Below are 19,830 nucleotides of genomic sequence, written 5' to 3' on the forward strand. Positions count from 1 at the left end.
TTACTTCCACTACTGAGGCACCTAGTCTATACTTCTACAAAATAGATTAAATAAATATTGGTGGGACAAGAAAATGAATGATCTAATGTTTTTCCTATGTGTCCTTTATTCTTTATTTGTCTATCCTATTTATGTGCTTATTTTAATATGCTCTAAAGAATTGCTGAAGAGTATCTGGATTAGAATAATTCAGTACTTCTTGCCAATAGCTCACACAGCTTTCTGTTGACTGCAAATGCTAATGGAGGAATTGGGGATGTCTGGGATAAGAATCAACTAAGAAAGTATTTTCCTTATGGGATACTACCAACAGACTTTTTCAGATTTGTAATGAGCATACTAAAATATTGAATTCATAGGTATAGGGGATGAGACATAGCTTCACTGCTTTTGTAAGATCCTTTACAATTTAATTAATTGCTCCTGAAGACATGAACACTTTCAAATAATAGTCTCTGGTTGTATGCTATCAAAGCTGAAACCACCCATGGAGCTAAGTTGTCTGCAATGAGTTCTATAAATTGGTTTGTAAAACTACTTATGGGTAACACATATGGAGGTCATTCATGCCAGTCTGTGGCTCCTGAACCAATCCATGGTATTTTGGTTCATGCCTTTGGAGTTACTTAAAGTTGTTTGATTATTAATCTTATAATTCCTCACAATTTCATACCTTTTGATCATTTTCTGCTTCTTGGTTCTGAGATACCATGCTCACCATCTTCATTAAAAGAATAAGGAAATGTCTTCATTTCACAGAATTCTTTCTTTAAATCCTTTGATGTCATCCTAGAATTTTAAAGCATCCATACATATGCCATGTTTATGATTTGGTCTTGATCAATTCACTTAAAGTCAGTGCACTCTCTTCTTCATTTGCAAATAAAATGACAGTTTTTGACCACCTTTTCAGAGGAGTACATAAAAGTATTAATTGAGCCTTACAGAGTGCTTTAAAATATATAATTGTTCTGGAGATAGGAAAAAAAATAGATTCTAAAAAAACCTCCAATGTTTAAATATAGCTTCATGAAAACCCAAGATGCTAATGCTGAGCAAGACAGAAAATGTTTTTTTACAGTCAGTTTTACTAGATTAAGTAAAGCTCATTTAATTATAAAAACCGTTTAATCAGTGATGGAGTCATTTCATTTTAGTGCTAGTGTAATCAGACAGGAGCGCTGCAGCACAGTCATGATCTTCTGTTGTGCTCAGCTCAAGACCACCTTCAACGAAATGTGACAATGGAACAGTTCCCTTGGTGAAGCACTTTAATAAGTAAATGCGTGGCTAGATGAATTTACTAGCTGGAGTAAGGGAGGAAGCAAATGAAGGTGTAAATCATATAAGAATAGTTTTACCATTTCTAAAAAGTTTTATGGATTATTTAAGTTGTGGTTCTCTATAATAGTTTATAACATGTTATTTTGTTTAATAGCATTTGCTTCTATCGTTTCATTATCATAGTTAGAAAGTTGCTCTAATATCTACTTTACAGTACCTTTCCAGTAATGTGAAGGATAATTGGAGCTATATTAATGTGTCTTTCTTTTCTATCTCTAGAAAGGGAATATAATAGTCAGAAAGTTGGAGAAGTTCCATTAGTTGGAAATTTTTATTTCATAAGTACTTGCCCTATGTAAAACATTTCAGATTTATTGACACTTTAATTTTATGTATTCACCCATTTTAATTGTCCCCAAATCAACAAATTTTAATGATTTCACTTGGCTTTGGCAATATAGCATCAGAGATAATTTCCCTAGTTTTTGTCTTTTGGGGTATGTCTACAGCACTGTACAGAAAATTTAAAAACATTTCTTATATGCTAAATTTGAAGGTAGTCTCTGAGCTTACCTCACTCCCCAGTCCTCCAGCTCTGATTTCAAATATAACAAATGGAGAAGACCCTAGCCTCTCTTGCTTGAGATGGTCCCTTGCAGTTATTGTCCTTTCATCCTCTTTCTCATAAGCACACAAAAAGCTAAGGAAAATTAGAAAAACAGTGCAGGATATGAAAGTGCAGTGCAGGGATGAAGAAACCCTGAAAAAGAGTCATACTGAAATTCAGGAAATGAAAAGCTCAATAAGTCAAATAAGAAAACTTAGTGGAGAGTTTCTGCAATAGAGTGGATCAAACTAAAGACAGAATATCAGGTCTAAATAAAGGGGTTTGAAAGGAAGATGCAAGAACTCTGCAAGTCCATTAAAAGATGAAACCTATAAATCATAGGCATTGAAGGAGAAAAGGTGCATGTTAAAGGAATAGGAAATGTATTCAACAAAATAATAACAGATAACTTCTCAAATCTTGAGAAAGAGATGCCATCCAGATAGAGGCTTCTAGACCTCCAAACAGACATGATCATAACAGAACTTCTCTATGGCATATTGTGGTTAAAACATTAACCACAGAGAATAAGGAAAGAGTATGAAAAGCTTCAAGGGAGAAGAAGGGCATAGAATGAGGTACTTCAAACACTGAAAGAAATATTTGCAAGCCTAAATTACTCTACTTAGTCAAGCTGTCATTCATAACTGAAGGACAAATAAAAACCTTCTATGATAACAAAAACCAAAGCAATTTATGACCCCTAAATCATCACTACAGAAGATACTCAAAGGATCCTACACAGAGAACAGCAAGATAAACATAATCATGAAAATATGTGAAAAAATATCTCATCAGGTGAGTCCATTAGAAAATGAATAATAAAAAAGAACCACATACTCCCAAAACAGCAAAATGGCAGGAATTACTACATACATTTCAATATCAGCACTGAATGTTAATGGTTTCAATTCTCTAGTCAGAAAACATAAAATAGTGGATTAGATCAAAAAAGCAAGACATACACTCGAGAAAAGACAGCTTCTTCAACAAATGGTGCTGGGAAAAAGAGCTATCTACAAACAGATGTCTCAAACTAGAACTCTATCTTTCATACTGTACAAAAATCAATGCTAAATGGATCAAAGAACTAAAGTAAGATTTGAAACACTGAAACCACTATAGGAAAAAATTAGGGAAAACTCTTGAAGATGCAAGCATAGGTAATTATTTTCTGAATCGAATCTAATTGCCCAGGAAATAAGAGCAAGAATTGATAAATGGGACTACAACAGATTAAGACATTTCTGCAAGTTAAAAGAAACAGTTACCAGAATCAAGAGTCAACCCACAGATTGGAAGAAAATCTTCTCCAGCTATTCAACATATGAGGAATTAATATCCAGAATATACAAAGAGCTCAAAAACTAAACAACAGAAGAACAAATAATCCAATTAACAAATGTGCAAATGAATAGACAGCTCAGAAGAAGAATATAAATGGCTGGTAAATACGTGAAGCAATTTTCAATATCCTTAGTCATAAAGTTAATGTAAATCAAAACTACACCTAGATTCCATCTCACCCCAGTCAGTTTAGCCATCATCAAGAAAAGAGACATAACAAATATTGTCAAGGATTCAGGGTAAAAGGAATCATCATGCACTGTTCATAGAAATGTAAATCAGTGCAAGCACTATGGAAACCAGTGTGGAAGTTCCCCCCCCAAAATAAATATAAACCTACCCTGTGACCATGCCATACACTCTTGGGTGTATATCCAAAGTAATTACAAATCAATACACTAGAGAAATACCTGCATATTCATATTTATTGCAGGTCTTTCTCTTTTCTTGGCTTAAGTTTTTAATTTTATTGTTTTTACATTTACTCACATGTGTATACGTGATTTTTGGCCTTCTGAGCCTGACTAACTTCGCTTAAGATTATGTTCTCCAGTTCCATCCATTTACTTGCGATTGACAAAATTTCATTCTTCTCTGAGGCTGAATTAAATTTCTTTGTGTATAAATACCATGTTTTCTTAATCCATTCATTGGTGGTGGGGCATCCTGGCTGTTTCTACAGCTTGGCTATTGTGAATAGTGTGCAGCTCTCTTCATAGTAGTCAAACTGTGGAATCAGCAGAGGCGACCACAAATATATACTTATACATATAGTGTATGTATACACACATACATAAACTCATCCATAAAGAAAAATGGTATTATGCCATTTGCAGGAAAATGGTTGGAACTGGAGATCACAAAGCTCAGTGAGATAAGTCAAGCTTCAAAAGGCCAAATTTTGTATATTCTCATTCATTTGTGGAACTTAGACCTGGAATGATTGATGATGATGATAATAGGCCATGAATGTATATGGGGGACTGTATACAGGAGATTAGTGGGACTGGGGAGAAGGAATGGAAAAGATACTGAGAGGCATGCTGCATACATACATTTGAAGATGGCATAATGAAACCTACCAAAAACTGAAAGAGAGGGGAAGAGGGAGAGAAGGAATGAGAATATAATGGAGGTGATGAACTTGTTCAAGGTGCACCTTATGCATGTATTATCACAATGAAAATCATATTATTAATGTATGAAAAATCAAAAAATAAATTTACTGATTGTATATGTTAAAAAAATAAAATTGCACTGCTAACAAATAAGGAGAATATTGGTATAACACTCTTGCAAGGTTTGAACTGAGTTTATTTTATATAGGAAAAATGGGAAAAGAAATGACCAAATAATGACTCATGAAATCATAGCTGATGTTAGTTTTCTTTCAGTTTTATGCAAATGAGAAAGATGAATTGATATTTTCTTGACTCCGTTTCTTTATTAAAGTCTATACCCATGTAGAACTTTTCTAAAAGTTCCCCAGGTGTGTAGCTGTTTCCTCCTTCATCTACAACCAGCCCTCTATCAACACTACCATCCTTCTCTGCACTGCCTCTTCCAAAACCCCTCATCAACCCAAGGTCCTCTTCTCCTTACCTGCAATAAGTAAAGGTGAAACTTTGTTTTTGCAGCACTCAGCCTCAATTAGTACTAAAATTGTAAAGGAAGTCTAATGCTTTCATATTTCTGATAAATATTAATTTTGGGGATTTTTCAAGGAGCAAATTGGATTTCATAGGCATTTTTTAGGAATTCTGTGAATCAAAATGATCCTTAAAATATTTTCAACCTTCTTCATAGTCTTTATGGATCTCTAAAGAAATTATTACAAATACAAATGAAATGGTAAATTTGACTATATTTATAAATATCTGTAACCTGCAGTACTACTGATATGCACCAGTGAAGAATTCTTTGTTATAACTGAACACTGCAATATTCTGAAACCAAGCAAGAGCTAATAGCACTGTACAGAGCCATGCATCAACATTACCAATGTAAGAGCTTATTTTGCTTCCTAAACTTGTTATTTCTTGGGACATCACTCATAGGATTTCTTTGAATTTTCCTTTGCCTACTAATTTATGAATATTTGTTTTATTTGGTAGCATGACTCACTTTCAGTTGTGGGAAGGTATGTGCATACTTATACAAGGCAACACCCACAAGCTGGACTCATGATTAGATCTTGGCACTTCTTTCCTCCCTGTGACACCTTACTGGTCTGTTTTCAATTCAATCAACTAATGAGTTCCTTCAAAGCAAAGATGTTTCTTTGTTGATTGTTATGTTATGTTTTAATCCTTGCAAGAGAATATATAGTTTTTTTCACTTTCACTACTTCTTGATTGATTTTTCTCCAGATGCTTAACAGAACATGAATAATTTCAGAAATATTGGGGAGAAATTTGCCTTGGAAGTAGTCTCTGTTTCATTAAGGCACAACCTCTTTTTAGGAAAGTAAGTTGTTAATCTTGTTGGCACTTAAAATTTACTTGGAGTTTTTTTTTTTTTCCTATGTTACTGGGTGGATGCTATTTTTAAAATACTTATTCCTGACCCTCAGACCCCAGAAATTCATTAATTTAGTGTATTTTTCAAATACCAGTGATTCTGTTGTGTAGTAAATTTTGAGAACTTCTCATTCTGTAAACTTCTACAAATACACCTAAAAGCAGTTTTGATTCCTTCCTCAGAAGTAAATTGCTTTATTTATTTAGTTATTTTTTTGGTAGGACTAGGGTTTGAACTCAAGACTTCTTGCTTGTAAAGCAGGTGCTCTTCATTTAAACTATGCCTCCAGTTCATATTGGAGATGGAATTCCATGATGTACTTGCCCAGCTGGCCTCAAACCGCTCAGCCTCCTAAGTAGCTAGAATTATAGGCATGAGCCACCAGTGCCTGACTGCTTAGAAGTAAATTTAGCTTTGTACTTTCCGACATAGTTTGTAAACTTCTTAGGGGAAAACATATGTACTTTCAGAAACTTATTTTTGATTGGAAAATTCAAGGTTTGAATTGTGTCTTCTAAGGTTGGTTGTGCAAAATTAGAAATAAGGGCAAAACAGTTTCTGCTGGGTATTGAGGGGGTAGAGGGGAGAGGGAGGGGGCAGAGTGGGTTGTAAGGAGGGGGTGGGGGCAGGGGTGAGAAATGACCCAAGCCTTGTATGCACATATGAATAATAAAAAAAAATAAGGTTGGTTGTGTCTTCTAAGATATTTTGAAAGTAAATGGGACAAATAGTGTGTGTCTCCTAGCCCCAAAGGTAGGCTTCAGAAATAAATGGGCATATGAGAGACAAAAACATAATATTTAACAAGTTAATATAATCAATTTTTGTACTTTTATACTATTTAATCAAACTTTTTTTTTAGTTTTCAAAGACATGTATGCATCTATTTCAAAAGTGAAGTCATACACAATTATTTACAATGAATCAAGACTTTCCTATCCCAGTTTCCCTTTCCAGAAGGGTCAGGGTTAGTTTTCTGCCATTATGATAAAATACCTGAGATAAACATCTTAAAAAGAAGAAAGATTTATTTTGGCTTAGGGTATCAGCGGTTTTGGCTGGTGGTCAGCTGGCTCTATTCCTTTTGACAACACTGTGGCAAGGCAGAACATCAAGCGGGAAACACACAGTGAACAAAACTACTCACCACATGGTAGCTGAGAATCAAAAACGGAGAGAGGAAGGTGTTGGTGTCTCAATATACCCTTTAAGTATGGAGCATTCCTTATATAGAGAACTTAAAAAATTGAACTCTCCCAAAATCAATGAACCAGTAAAGAAATGGGCAACTGAACTAAACAGAACTTTATCAACAGAAGAAATTCAAATGGCAAAAAAACACATGCTCACAATCTATAGCCATAAAGGAAATGCAAATCAAAACCACACTAAGATTCCACCTCACCCCTGCCAGAAAAGCCATCATCAAAAATACCACTAACAATAGGTGTTGGTGAGGTTGTGGGGAAAAAAGAACCCTCATACACTGCTGGTGGGAATGTAAACTAGTACAACCACTCTGAAAAAAATTTGGAGGCTTCTTAAAAATCTAAACATAGATCTGCCATATGATCCAGCAATCCCACTCCTGGGGATATACCCAAAGGAATGCGACACAGGTTGCTCCAGAGGCACCTGTACACCTATGTTTATTGCAGCACTATTCATGATAGCCAAGATATCCCACAACTGATGAATGGATTAAGAAAATGTGGTAGTTATACACAATGGAATTTTACTCAGCCATGAAGAAGAATGAAATCTTATCATTCACAAGTAAATGGATGGAACTGAAGAACATCATTCTGAGCAAGGTTAGCCAGGCTCAGAAGACCAAAAACCGTATGTTCTCCCTCATATGCTGTACGCAAATAACAGCAATGTGGTTGGACTTGGGTCACATTATAAGGGGAGAGCATATATGGGAGGTATGGAGATAGGTAAGAAACCCAAAACATGAAAGTATTTGATGTCCCCACTGCAGAGGAGCTAATACAGAAACCTTAAAGCGACAGAGGTCAATATGAGAAGGGGATCAGGAACTAGTGAAAAGGTCATGTAGAGATGATTCAACTTGGGTTGTAACACATTTGTACATGGAAGCAATGCTAGGAATCTCTCTGTATAGCTATCCTTTTCTCAACTAGCAAAAATGCTTTGTCTTTCTTATTAATGCTTATGTTTTCTCTTCAACAAAATTAGAGAAAAGGGCAGAACAGGTTGTGCCTGGAAGTGAGGGGGAGAGGAGGTGGGGGGGGGCAGGAGGTAAGGGGAGAAATGGCCCAAACAATGTATGCACATGGAGTAAATAAGTAATAAAAGAAAAAGAATAGGGTATTCTTAAGTGGGGGATACACTGTAAGAACCTTTGTAAATGCTTCCATGTACCCACACCCAGCATAACAACAACACCAGCAGCAATAATGATAATAATAAAAAGAATAGCTCCCCAATGGCGTAACTTTCTCCAACAAGATCTCACCTCCTAAAGTTTTCCCACCTTCCATTAGCTCCATCAGCTGGGGACCATTTCTTCAACACATGAGCTCTTGAGATACATTTCAGATCAAATCAAAACAGTACAAATTTGTAATTCCTTTAGCTGATTGTTCCAGTTGTCATTTGAGTATTCACACTGATTCTTCTCAATAGATTTTTTGATGTTTTCTGTTTATTTTCTATGAGGAAAGAAAGGATTTGACCATTGACTCTCCCACATATCATTCCATCCATAAATTAAATTATTATTTTTCAGTCACCTGTTTGTTACTTTACTAATTTTAACTCACATATTTACATCATTTTGTCTCATGCATGAACAGTGCCATCAGCTGTATCTCTTGACCCCTCACTTTATAACATGCAGGTAATAGTGCCTTTGCCCTTCTCATCAGCTCTCCCAAATCTCTCACAATGTCATTTTTATTTTTCTGTCACCAAGTTTGGTGAAGACATATCCATCCATATGTTTTGTTTTGTATTTTACCTATAGATTACTTTTAGAATTTGATAGCTAATACATGTTTTATATAATTCTCACTATATAAGAGTTATAAATTGAAAAGCCAGTCAGGAATTTGTTCATTGAAATGACCTGTTCCCATTTCTTCACTATTTCCTTATGTCCTGTCATCATTTGAACAATAGTCTACATTAGATGTTCTTCATTGTCTCCTTTCTTAGAGACTGCTATCCTCACTCATTAGGTCATTTTGCTGTTCTAACAATCAAGACTGGCCCTTGCCTCAAAACTGGGATCATAGGATTTTCCTCTTGGTTAACAATAATTTTCTATTATATTTTGGAGGGATCACTGTACCATTTTCTAGCATCTAATATTGTGGGTAAGTCTTTTGGGAGTTGTATTTCTTCATTTGTAGGTAAAGTTTAAACTCCTCTGAAACTTTGAATTTTCTTTTGTATCTTTGGCACTTCAATGAGAGTATCTTTCCACTCATTATGCTGAGCACTTAGCTCACCATTTTGATTTTGAGAGTTATGTCCTAAGTTCTGAGAAGTTTTGTCTCACTGTTACTTTGATGTCTTTCTTATCTCTGCACCATCTGCTCTGATCATCTCAACTGCAGTGGTAAGGGTTGGACTTCTTGCATGAGATGCTGATACATTCTCTTTATCTTTTATCCTTTATCTCATTTTTCTGTCCTTTTTTTACTTTTTTGGCAATATTTTAAATTTTTTAGAGCTCTCAGTGGTTTTATTCACTTTTTACTTCAACTATCAATTTCTTTAATTCCAAGAGATATTGTATTATTTTCTTTCTCCTACAGGCTCATAGGTATATATGACATCTGAGGATGTTATTTCCATTATTTTAATGTTCTCTCCTGAGCCATAAATTATGTCAAATTCCCCTGGAATAACATTTTTCTGTTTAATATTAGTTTCTGTTTGCCTTGAATATCTCATTTTTCTTTTTTTGCTCATCCATATTTGGAAATAAAGTATCAAAATAAGGAATTCTTCACTTATAAATATGCATAGGAAGCTTAAAAACTGTTCTCTCATAGAAGTAGGGAGTAGTTGGTGAATATGATCAAAGTATGTTTATGCAAGCGTGAAAATATAGTGAAATCTACTGCTTTATACAATTAATGCTTGTTAATAAAATGAAGCAGAGAGAAGAACAATGACACCAGAGAGTAGGATGGATTAGAGACAGGGGTAGAAAGGTTGGATAATGGTTACAAAGTACATTTAGATAAGGAAATACATTCTAGGGTTTTATTGCACAGTAGTGCGACTATAGTTTACAAAAATTTATTATCTATTTTAAAAAGAACTAGAAGAGAGAAGTTTGAGTCTTCCTGATCAGGGCATTAGGCATTGTCATATATGACCATATATAGGTGCAATTATTATATAACGATGAAAAATAAAAAAATAAGAACAAAACAGTGAAAGTACAATAGGAGTACCATGTATAGTGGGGCTTTTGATAGGTTAAATTTTAGAGAAATAGGGCAGGTGTGTGACTATCACAACTATTATAAAGTCAGAATTTAAGGGACTTTTTTTTCCCCTTGGTATTTGGAAATCCTTTAGAGAAGCACTTCTGTTTTTCCCCACCCCCAAGGTATTGGGTGTTCATAGACAGAGGTTGGAGCTTAGTTTTTTAAATTTATCTTGCTACTTTTATTCCATGCCTTTCTGTTTTGGTGTTGAAAATCCCAGTCTCCAACCTCTGTCATCTAGTTTTTAAAATTTATCTTCTTTGGATGTTGCTGTTTTACCTCCACATTATCATTTTTGTTTCATTATCTCCCGTATATTGCTCACTTCATTGTTTTGGACACAAATTTCACACTCAAATATCCATATGTCCTGAGCTGGCATTGTGTAAATAAAAAAGGTGATCCTTTGGAAATAAAAATGGAGCCACATGTCCTGCTGTTGGAGAAATTGTCACTACTTACTAAGTTTCACTTATTGTGACTGATTCCCTTGTAATTAATTTAGTGGGTTTTCCAGAGGCACAAAATGTCAACACATATGGTTGGTGCATTTTGACCCATCATTCTTCCTGGGTTCTGAATTCTAAAAGTAATATATTATTTTTTAGTGGAGACTTTAGATCCTATTACTTTCCATTGAACTCTTCCAAGCTACCAGAAATGAACATAGGTTTTTAGGTTAAGTTGTGTACAAACAACCTGGTTAGGCCAAAAAAATAACATTGTATTTCCTCTTCAAAAAGCTTCAAGGTAGGAGGCCCTGAATAATCCAAAAGGCAATAATTCTACCTTGATTTTATAGGACCATGGCAGCATGCTTCACTTTTATTTCTCACCTGGACCTGAGATATAAATTTAAGGCTGAATATTGAGACATAACTCAGAGAAAGTGATTTTGTTCTGTTCTGGGTTAATGTGGTTCATTTATATAGCTTTCTGGTCCTATAACTTCATCCAAAGATGGAACTGAGTTATGATATATAACCCAAGAATCAGATGGATATCATATTCTTAGATGGTCACTTTTAATATCATTTTTCTTGTCAAGCTATTAGATAATGCAACAGAGATTCAACTATTATATTCTTGGATAAGATACTGAGTGTCATGGTTTTCTGATGTTTACTGAAAGAATAATTGCTAAGAATTATTTTCTTTGGACATGTGGTGATGGTAGGGTTATAGCACATTGGGTTTTTAAAAATGTAAATACATTCTGTACTGGAGGAAGGACTCTGAAAGTATGCTTTGCAAACAAGAATAAAGAGATATTTAATTTGTCACACTACTCTCGTAATCCTGGCAAGTTTATCAGATTTCAGAGTTAATAGCATTGTATCATTTGACTTGATGAAGGCTAGGTCTCAGCAGTCTGCATGAGACTTCCCTAAATGACTCCAAATAAATAATCTACATTTTGACCATGTGCTTTACATACAAAGATAACTTCAAGTACCAGTAAATAAACACATAATATAAGAATATAGGGCATTTTGACACATGCCTGTACTAGTAGTAGGAGGAGATCAGTAGGGTTGCAGTTTAAAGTCAGTCTCACATTTGTTAGTGAGACCCTTCTCAAAAAACAAGCTGGGCTTGGTGGCATGAATTTGTGATCCCAACTACCTGAGAGGCAGAAGTAAGAGGACTGCAGTCTGAGGCTGGCCTGGGTAAAATCATGACAGCCTCTGAAAAGCCAACTAAAGCAAAGACAGCTGAAGGCATAGAAAGCATGAGGTCCTGTGTGTGTGTGTGTGTGTGTGTGTGTGTGTGTGTGTGTGTGCCCGCTTTCTACTCTCATCAGTGTCAAGCAATATCTCAGCTTACACCCCAAAGATGATTTCTACCCTTATCTCCATTCTTACACATAGAAAATGCATTGATACTATTATATTATTAATGGATGTATGAAAATGGTATATGGTTACCATTTTCCCCATATCTGTACTCACAATCTGATAAGAAATAAGGACATCTTAGTTTTTAAAACTATAACATCATGTAATAAAAGTTTCTATTCAATTAAGTCTGGATTACTCAGACATTTAATAGATTTTTAAGATTTTAAGGTTTGCATTATTCAATAATTCAATATGACATGGGTGCCTCCATTAAGCCTGTCAGCAACTCCCTTGAGCAGGAGAAAATCCAATCAAATCTTGGCACACGTGAAGGGCATGTTTTGCTGCTGTGGCTTCTCATGATGAGTAGAGACCTCCACACAATTGATAAAGTTGTGGTACTCTAAACTGATTGCTGAGAGGGCAGTGGTGCACACCACAGCCTCTTTTCCTTGCCACATACTGCTTAACTGGCCACTCATAGCTATGTGTCTAGATCAATATCCCCAAATGCAATAGATCATTGGAATACTGCAAACTGAAGCAAGATACAGGTAGATTTAAGCCAAAAAGCATCTCAAATAAGAAGCCTGTGAGCCCAGAGACATGCAGACTCCCAAGGAAAAAAAATGTCAGGAAGAAATCCCATGTTCTTTTAAAGTTACAGACTAAGTGCATTTTTAGTTTCCATAGGAAACCATCTAGTAGGGGAAAGAATCCATCTAACACATGCTTTTCTTTTGGTAGGCTGATATATCTTGACTTTCTTAATTCATTTTATACAGGCTAATGAGCTGAAGCTCTGCTGGGGTTTTGGTGAAAGAAGATTATAGTCTAGTTTCCAAACTTAAATCCTGCAAGTAAATACATTAGACTTGCAGAAAGTGTTTTGAAGTATTTTAAAGGATTCTCTGAGGCTAGACTATAAAGTTTTATTTTATCTGCCTAACCTTGTGCAAACCTTCCTCACTCTAAAACCAAAGAGAGAAGACAATTTATAGGTACCACGGGAGAGGTATATCTTTTAAAATTTTTTTCTTGTATGTCATATTATATCCCAAATAGCCACCACAATGTGTCCTATCTTTTATTCCCTTCTTTGATGATCCTCCTATCAAGATGTGAACTGTCTGTGTTCCTTCTCCTTGAATCTGTCCATGCTTGTGACAATAGTAGAAATGATGTTATGTGATTTCTGAAGCTGGCTATAAAAAGTGGAACAGCTTCTGCTTGGTTCTCTTGGGAGACTTACTCTTAGCACACAATTATGTTTTAAAGGACAGGCTGTGAGGAAACTTAAGGAGCCTCACTGTGAAACCATCAGAAAGGAACTAAGAGCCAGAACATTCTTGTCATCTCTCTGAGTAAGCCATTTTGGAAGCTGCTCTTCTAGCTTCAGCTGAGCCATCCCAGCTCACTGTTGTATGGTCCAGCAATGGACCAATATGAAGATCTGTGAGCAAAATAAACAGCTGCTCTTATAATTTTGAATGCTGAAGAACTTTCTCAAGGTTGCTCTTCCATTATACAGATATTTTCATCATGTCTGTCATATCTCTAATTCAGATTCAATATTGCTAATATCCAAACTTATCAGTGTAATATGAAGAATAAGAGGTTTTGGTAAAACAGTGTTTGGATTTAGATAAAGAAATAACAGGAGCTTTGGATTTTGAACTGCTTTCTCTTTTCCATTGAATTAGAAGGGCAAGGTGGCATTTTGAGACAAGCAGGTAGGGGAGAATCTTCTTTATATGATGTGAGATGAAATTGACACATATGCATTGCATCTATCCTCTGATTGCTTTTCACTTTTAATTAAAACCACTTTTGTTTGAAAGTTAGACATTAGAGTTTGTAAAAATTTTAATTAGAAATAAAATATTTTGGCACTTAATCTACTAACACTTTGCAATTTGCCAATGAAATATAATATGGAAGGTCATAAATATCAAAGAAAAGAAAAGTCATTCACAATTAGCATGCCTTTAAGTTCTGACTCACTCTGTCCATTACCTGAGGTCTTGATTTTTAGGGAAAACAACATAATGGTGTCTTTATAAGGCTACATTTAAGTCCTTGATAGGTTGGAAATTGCTGTGGAACTTTAATTTTTGAAATAGGTTTTTAGCACAAGGTAAAATTGATGTAATGACATAAAGAAGCAAAACAAATAACAACCTTTCAAAGAGATTCAACGTAATTGTTACAAAGTAAAAAACCTTTTAGAACTCCCATACATTTCAGTAAGAATTGTGTTGTTTTCCATTACGGTTTTTATAGAGCTTCTGTAATATTGGTTCATAAAATGTGTGGCTGTAGAAATTATCTACGGAAGTTAGAGGTAGAGAAGACCTGCTAGGGCATTTATTTCATTTACAAGCCATCAATAACTAATGTAAGACACGACAATAATGCAACATTAAGGTTACACATTTAAACACAGAAGCCAGGAAATGCAAAAATCAAGGATCTCATAATAACATCAAACACCCACAGTGCACAGATAAAATATTTCTGATTGCTAATTATACTGTTAAGTGTTATACCTTAAAATGAAACACATGAAATATGAAAAAGATAATGTTCCCTTGAGATACTTGCATTTCCTGGCTTTTATGTTTGAATAGGAAACTTTAAAAGTTTCATTGACATAGATTTTCATTTCCTTCCTGTATTTTTGAAGAAAATGAAAAAAAATATTGTCCATTGATCATTGATATGCTTAATGTGTTAAGGAATACCTAGAGCCTCCAGATAGCTTTCTGGAGAAGTTATTTTAAAATTTGACTGTAAAATTAGCCAGAATCATAGTCAACAGCCCTCAAGATGTTGCCTGATAGTGTAGTTTGACTCTTTCATTTAAGCACCTTCCTTATACAAATTGACTCCGTGACACATTTACAGATTCTGAATTTTACAAAGTAAAATTTGAAAGGATACATTTGACAGTGGTACAAGAAAAATTTTTATTTGAGGAAAGATTTCTAAATGGATAGATTCTCCCTTTAAAAGATAACTCTTAATCAGGATAATTAAAAGGAAGAGACAGTAGTAAAGACATAGCTACAGGGTATAGCAACACAAATTTCTGTGCTATGAGAGTAAACACTGAATATAGATTTAAATTAGAGAATTGAAGATGGCAAAGATAGAAGTGGGGTAGAGGAAGGAGCGATAGGCTTAGGAAGTACATGGCGACTCTTCTTGACACTCCATGGCTTAAGGCTTAGATGCCTGGTGTGGTGAATAAAACTATCCCCAATAAACCACCAGTTCACTTCTTGTGGCGAACAGAACAACAGATCCCTGAAGATGTCCTGATCTCCATAATCTCTGTTTATGTTACTCTATTTAGCAAAACAGATTTTGCAGGTGGGATTAAGTTAAGGATTATGAGATGGAAAGATTATCCCCAAATATCCCAGTGGATATTTAAATTAATTTAAATTAAATTAAATCACATGGGTGATTTAAAAGGGAAAGAGAGAAGTAGGAGAATCAAAAAAGATATGCTGATGGAGTCAGATGTCAGAATTTATGTGATTTCCAGATTTGAAAATAGAAAGGTGTCATAAACCAAGGAATGCAGGCAAACTCCAGAAGCTGGAAAAGACAATGTATGGATTCCAACTAGATAATACTCCATGGTGCATATATACCAAATCTTCCTTCCTCCTTCCTTCTCTTCATCCCTCCTTTCCTCTAGGAGTAAACCTAGAGCTTTCCACATGTTAAGCATGAGCTTAACCTCTAATTTACATGACCATACCACATTTTCTTTAAACATTGGTCAGTCAGTCTATAAATACTTCAGTTAATCCCTTATCTTGACTATTGTGAACAGTGCTACAATGAATGTGGGACTGTCAGTACCTCTTTGCTATAATGATTTTGTTTCTTTTAGATATAGTCTCAGCTAGATCATATGGTAGTTCTTTTAGTGGCTTGTGTGTGTGTGTGTGTGTGTGTGTGCGCGTGCGCACGCAGTACTTGGATTTGAACTGAGGGGTTCATTACTGCACTTTACTCTTATTAATTTGAAGATAGGGTCTTCAAATTTTGCCTAGCCAGGTCTGGACTAGAATCCATTTATTTTATACTTCCTGCCATTCCTGGGATGACAGGCATGTACCACCATGCCCAGTTTTTTCCCACTGAGATGGAGTCTCCCAAACTTTTTTGACTAGGCTAGCCTGGAGCTGTGATCCTCCTGATGTCAGCTTGCTGTGTGGTTTGGAACGACAGGTGCCCAGCTATTAGTTGAGATGGGGTCTTGTGTAACTTTTACCCTGACCTCCACGATAGTAAGAATAAATTGGTGCTATTTTAAGCCACTATACTTGGGGTAGTCTTCAAAAGTAGCAATAAGAAATGAACACAGTTCTGCACACTCATAATGACAATCTCCCATTACTTTGTTTCAAAGATGCCATCCATTATAAAACACAAAACTAATTTTATAAGAGACTTTTGGAAGTGGGAACAAAACACAAACATTTGTTTTATGAACTAATAATAGTTTATGTTAATCCATGCAATGAAATTGTAATCCAACTTGGATTTCAAGTTTCTTTCTTAGAGATTTTTTTTCTCAGAGTCTAATGATTCTTCTGATATTCTTTAGGGTATTGTAAAATGGAGCTTGATTTGACATGCTTTTTTGTTTTTAAAAATCATCCTCATGAGTTCTTTTAGATGTACATATTTCTAGATGTTTTGTTTGCATTTCTTACTTGGTAATTCATAGTTCTATTGTTTCTTTAATTGAATTACATGCTGCTGGAAGTTTAATAGCTTCTCTTGAAAACCTAGTAGAAGCATTTGTCAGGCAGTTGTTTGTGCCCTGGTGATAGTCCTCACAATGCATGAACCAGCCATTCCATGCTTCACTACCTTTAAGTCTTATGATTTATTCCAAAACATTGGCAATGTCTTCTGCCTCTAATTGCATTACCTGGATGTGGCAATCTTCTGCATATGAAATCTGCCTTGCTGACCTCTTAGTGTAATATTTTTTGAAGACATTTAAGTGACAATTAGAGATCGTATTTTGGTGAAAAATAAATTACATGTGATATTACCAGTGCAAAGAACTCAAATGAAACCTTTTATGAAGACTAGTTTTCTACACTCTTGTTGCATCTTCTTCCTCTGCTTATCAGCTGAGAAGACTATTTGATATCGATGCTATGACACATACTGACCTTTAGACATCAAACTGTGAGAAATCTTACAAATTAGCATGAAGTAAATATGGTGGTATTATGAATAATATAGCAGAGTCCACATGAGAATACTGAGGTTGGGAGAAAATCAGTTTTCACCCCAAGATCATAGGGTAGAAGATGCCATCCAGATGCAGTGATGTTGGATGAAGCTTGGGCCTCTAGCCACTGTATCGCCTGTCTTGTTTTTATGACTCACACTGAATTTCTTGGTGGTCTGTGAACAGGCTATTATCTTTCCAGCCTTCTATACCTGTCAACTGTAAGCAGACTGGGCAAGAGAATGCCTTAAAGCCAAGCAGTTAGAGTCCAGTTCCCACCACTTACTGTGTCTGAATGTTTTTATTTCTAAAATGAAGATTATTTCAATATTATTGCAGTGAAGATTATATAAGAAAATATAGGTAAAGTGCTTAGCAATAATTATAAGCACATAATAAGTTCTACTGAATAAGAAGAGGAAGAAGATAAGAACCAATGCACAAGTGACCTTTCTTTGGACAATTTCCACCACTCCTCACAGAAAATTTTTCATTCCTTTCAATCTGATTGCAGTCAGAAAACATTTTCTTAACCATCTACTTCATGCATATGGAATGGTAGCTTCACTATCATAAAGTGTGCAAGAATGTGAGGACACGCAATGGGGAGACTTCCCGTGAGGGTTCTCTTCTTCCTGCTTTCTCTTTCATCTTACTGTTTTACTTAATATAATATTATAGTAATACCTTCATATGGCAGGCCTATGTAACAACTCTTCTTTGTCACTGAATGTTGTTTGGTAAAAAGATGGACCGGAGACTCTCCAACTAATGTCTACATCCCTAGCTCAGCTACCAATTGCAAGTGAGTAGACGAAGTGTCATGGGGAGACTTTCAAGGATTAAACACTCAAATTTTGAAGTATTTGGTCTTTGTCTTGTAGTTCTCCTGTATTACATTCCCAAAGCACATCTGTAGCTCGGAGAGTGTATGCACAGTTCCTCCTGGGTAAACCAGACAGTGACATTGTTTACTATCTGCTCTAGACATCATGGAACTCATCATGGGACTTTCTCTGATGTGGATGCACACTGAACCTAAAGAGAAGTTCAGCAGTTTATTAGTGATGGATGTCAAGTGACTTTATGCCTTTTCCCATACGGTAAATTTGTTCCCTTCACCAACACCAATGCTTCCATCTACTCGGCATAATACTGCACCAGGTGTTTGTAGAAATGTTCACTGGTTCTAAAGATAGTTATTTTCTCTTTAGAAGTGTGTTCTGCACAGTTGAGTTAGGGGAAACTGATAACGTTCACACTCTAGATAAATGTGTGTGATGCACTGTTCATACTTCATATGCACATGTAGTGTATTCAGCAGGAGCAACGAGGAAGCTTAATGCCATTTAAATAACAACTTTGATTCTTTAAAAAGTTGGAAATTAGTAAAACAAATCTCAAAGAAAAGAAAAAACTTTGGACTTGAGAGAACCACTATTTTCTCTATTCTCTGACCTTTGGTGTATTATTTATCTAGTGGGTTGCAGCAAGCTTTAACATTTGAGAGAGGTCACGTGAATACCCAGATTCATGCACTGTGTTTAATAATGCAGGCAGCAGGGGTCTAGAGAATTAGAGTACATAGAAGAGGAAGGGTGATTTCCAGCCTGGTCTCATTTCTACTTCTGATTTGGTGTTTGACCTGAGGTGAGTCATTCTCTTCTTTGTCTGTCGATGGTGATAATGAGATAGCTCCTTTTCCTTTCTAATATAGATGTTGTGAAGAATGCAATAATCTCCTAACTGGCCTCTCGTCTTAATATGCTACCTATACATACATCTCTCTCTCTCTATTTCTCTCTCTCTCTCTGTCTGCATTGTTGGGGATCAAATTCAGGGTTTGTCAATGCTAGGTAAGTGCTCTACCACTAATTATACCCCCAATTGAAGATGCGTCTTCCTAAAACACTGCTTTGCACTCTAGCCTCCAGGGCAGAGACTCCCCTCATGGTATAATATCTATGCCCTTCCCATTTTACCTCAATTTCTGACTATCTCTAATATGCTGGACACTATACTGTGCACCTTTTTTGTTGTGGTACTGAAGTCTGAGATCAGGACATCTCACTAGCTAAGCAAACACTCTACCTCTTGAGCCATGCCCTCAGTCCCTTTTGCTTTAGTTATTTTTCATATAGGGTCTTATACTTTTTTGCTTTGGGCAGGTCTCTGACCACAAGTCTCCTACTCACACCTCTCATGTAGCTGGGATGGGATTATAGATGTGTGCCATAACTCCTAGCTTATTTGTTGAAATAGGGTCTGGCCTATCTCAGCCTGGGGCTGGCCTCAAACTGTGATCCCTCCAATCTGTGCCTCTGCAGTGGCTGGGATACACCTGTCCTTGTACATTTTTAATGTTAACTTTTAGTCTTTGTACCACTATGAACATAGTTATTAATAATCATACTCAAAGATAAAGAAAACAAAATCTTGAAAATCACAAATTTGGAGACATGAATTCTTAGTCTTTGCTCCTAACATGCA

The 19,830-nt window shown here is 35.6% G+C and overlaps 1 pseudogene; it reads left to right on the top strand.

The window, feature by feature from the left end:
• LOC109679867 (AP-2 complex subunit beta pseudogene) overlaps nucleotides 1-19,830 on the top strand; it is a 106,951-nt pseudogene that overhangs the window by 62,735 nt on the left and 24,386 nt on the right.

Source organism: Castor canadensis, chromosome 5 (assembly GCF_047511655.1).
Source record: "Castor canadensis chromosome 5, mCasCan1.hap1v2, whole genome shotgun sequence".
Lineage (NCBI taxonomy): Eukaryota > Metazoa > Chordata > Mammalia > Rodentia > Castoridae > Castor > Castor canadensis.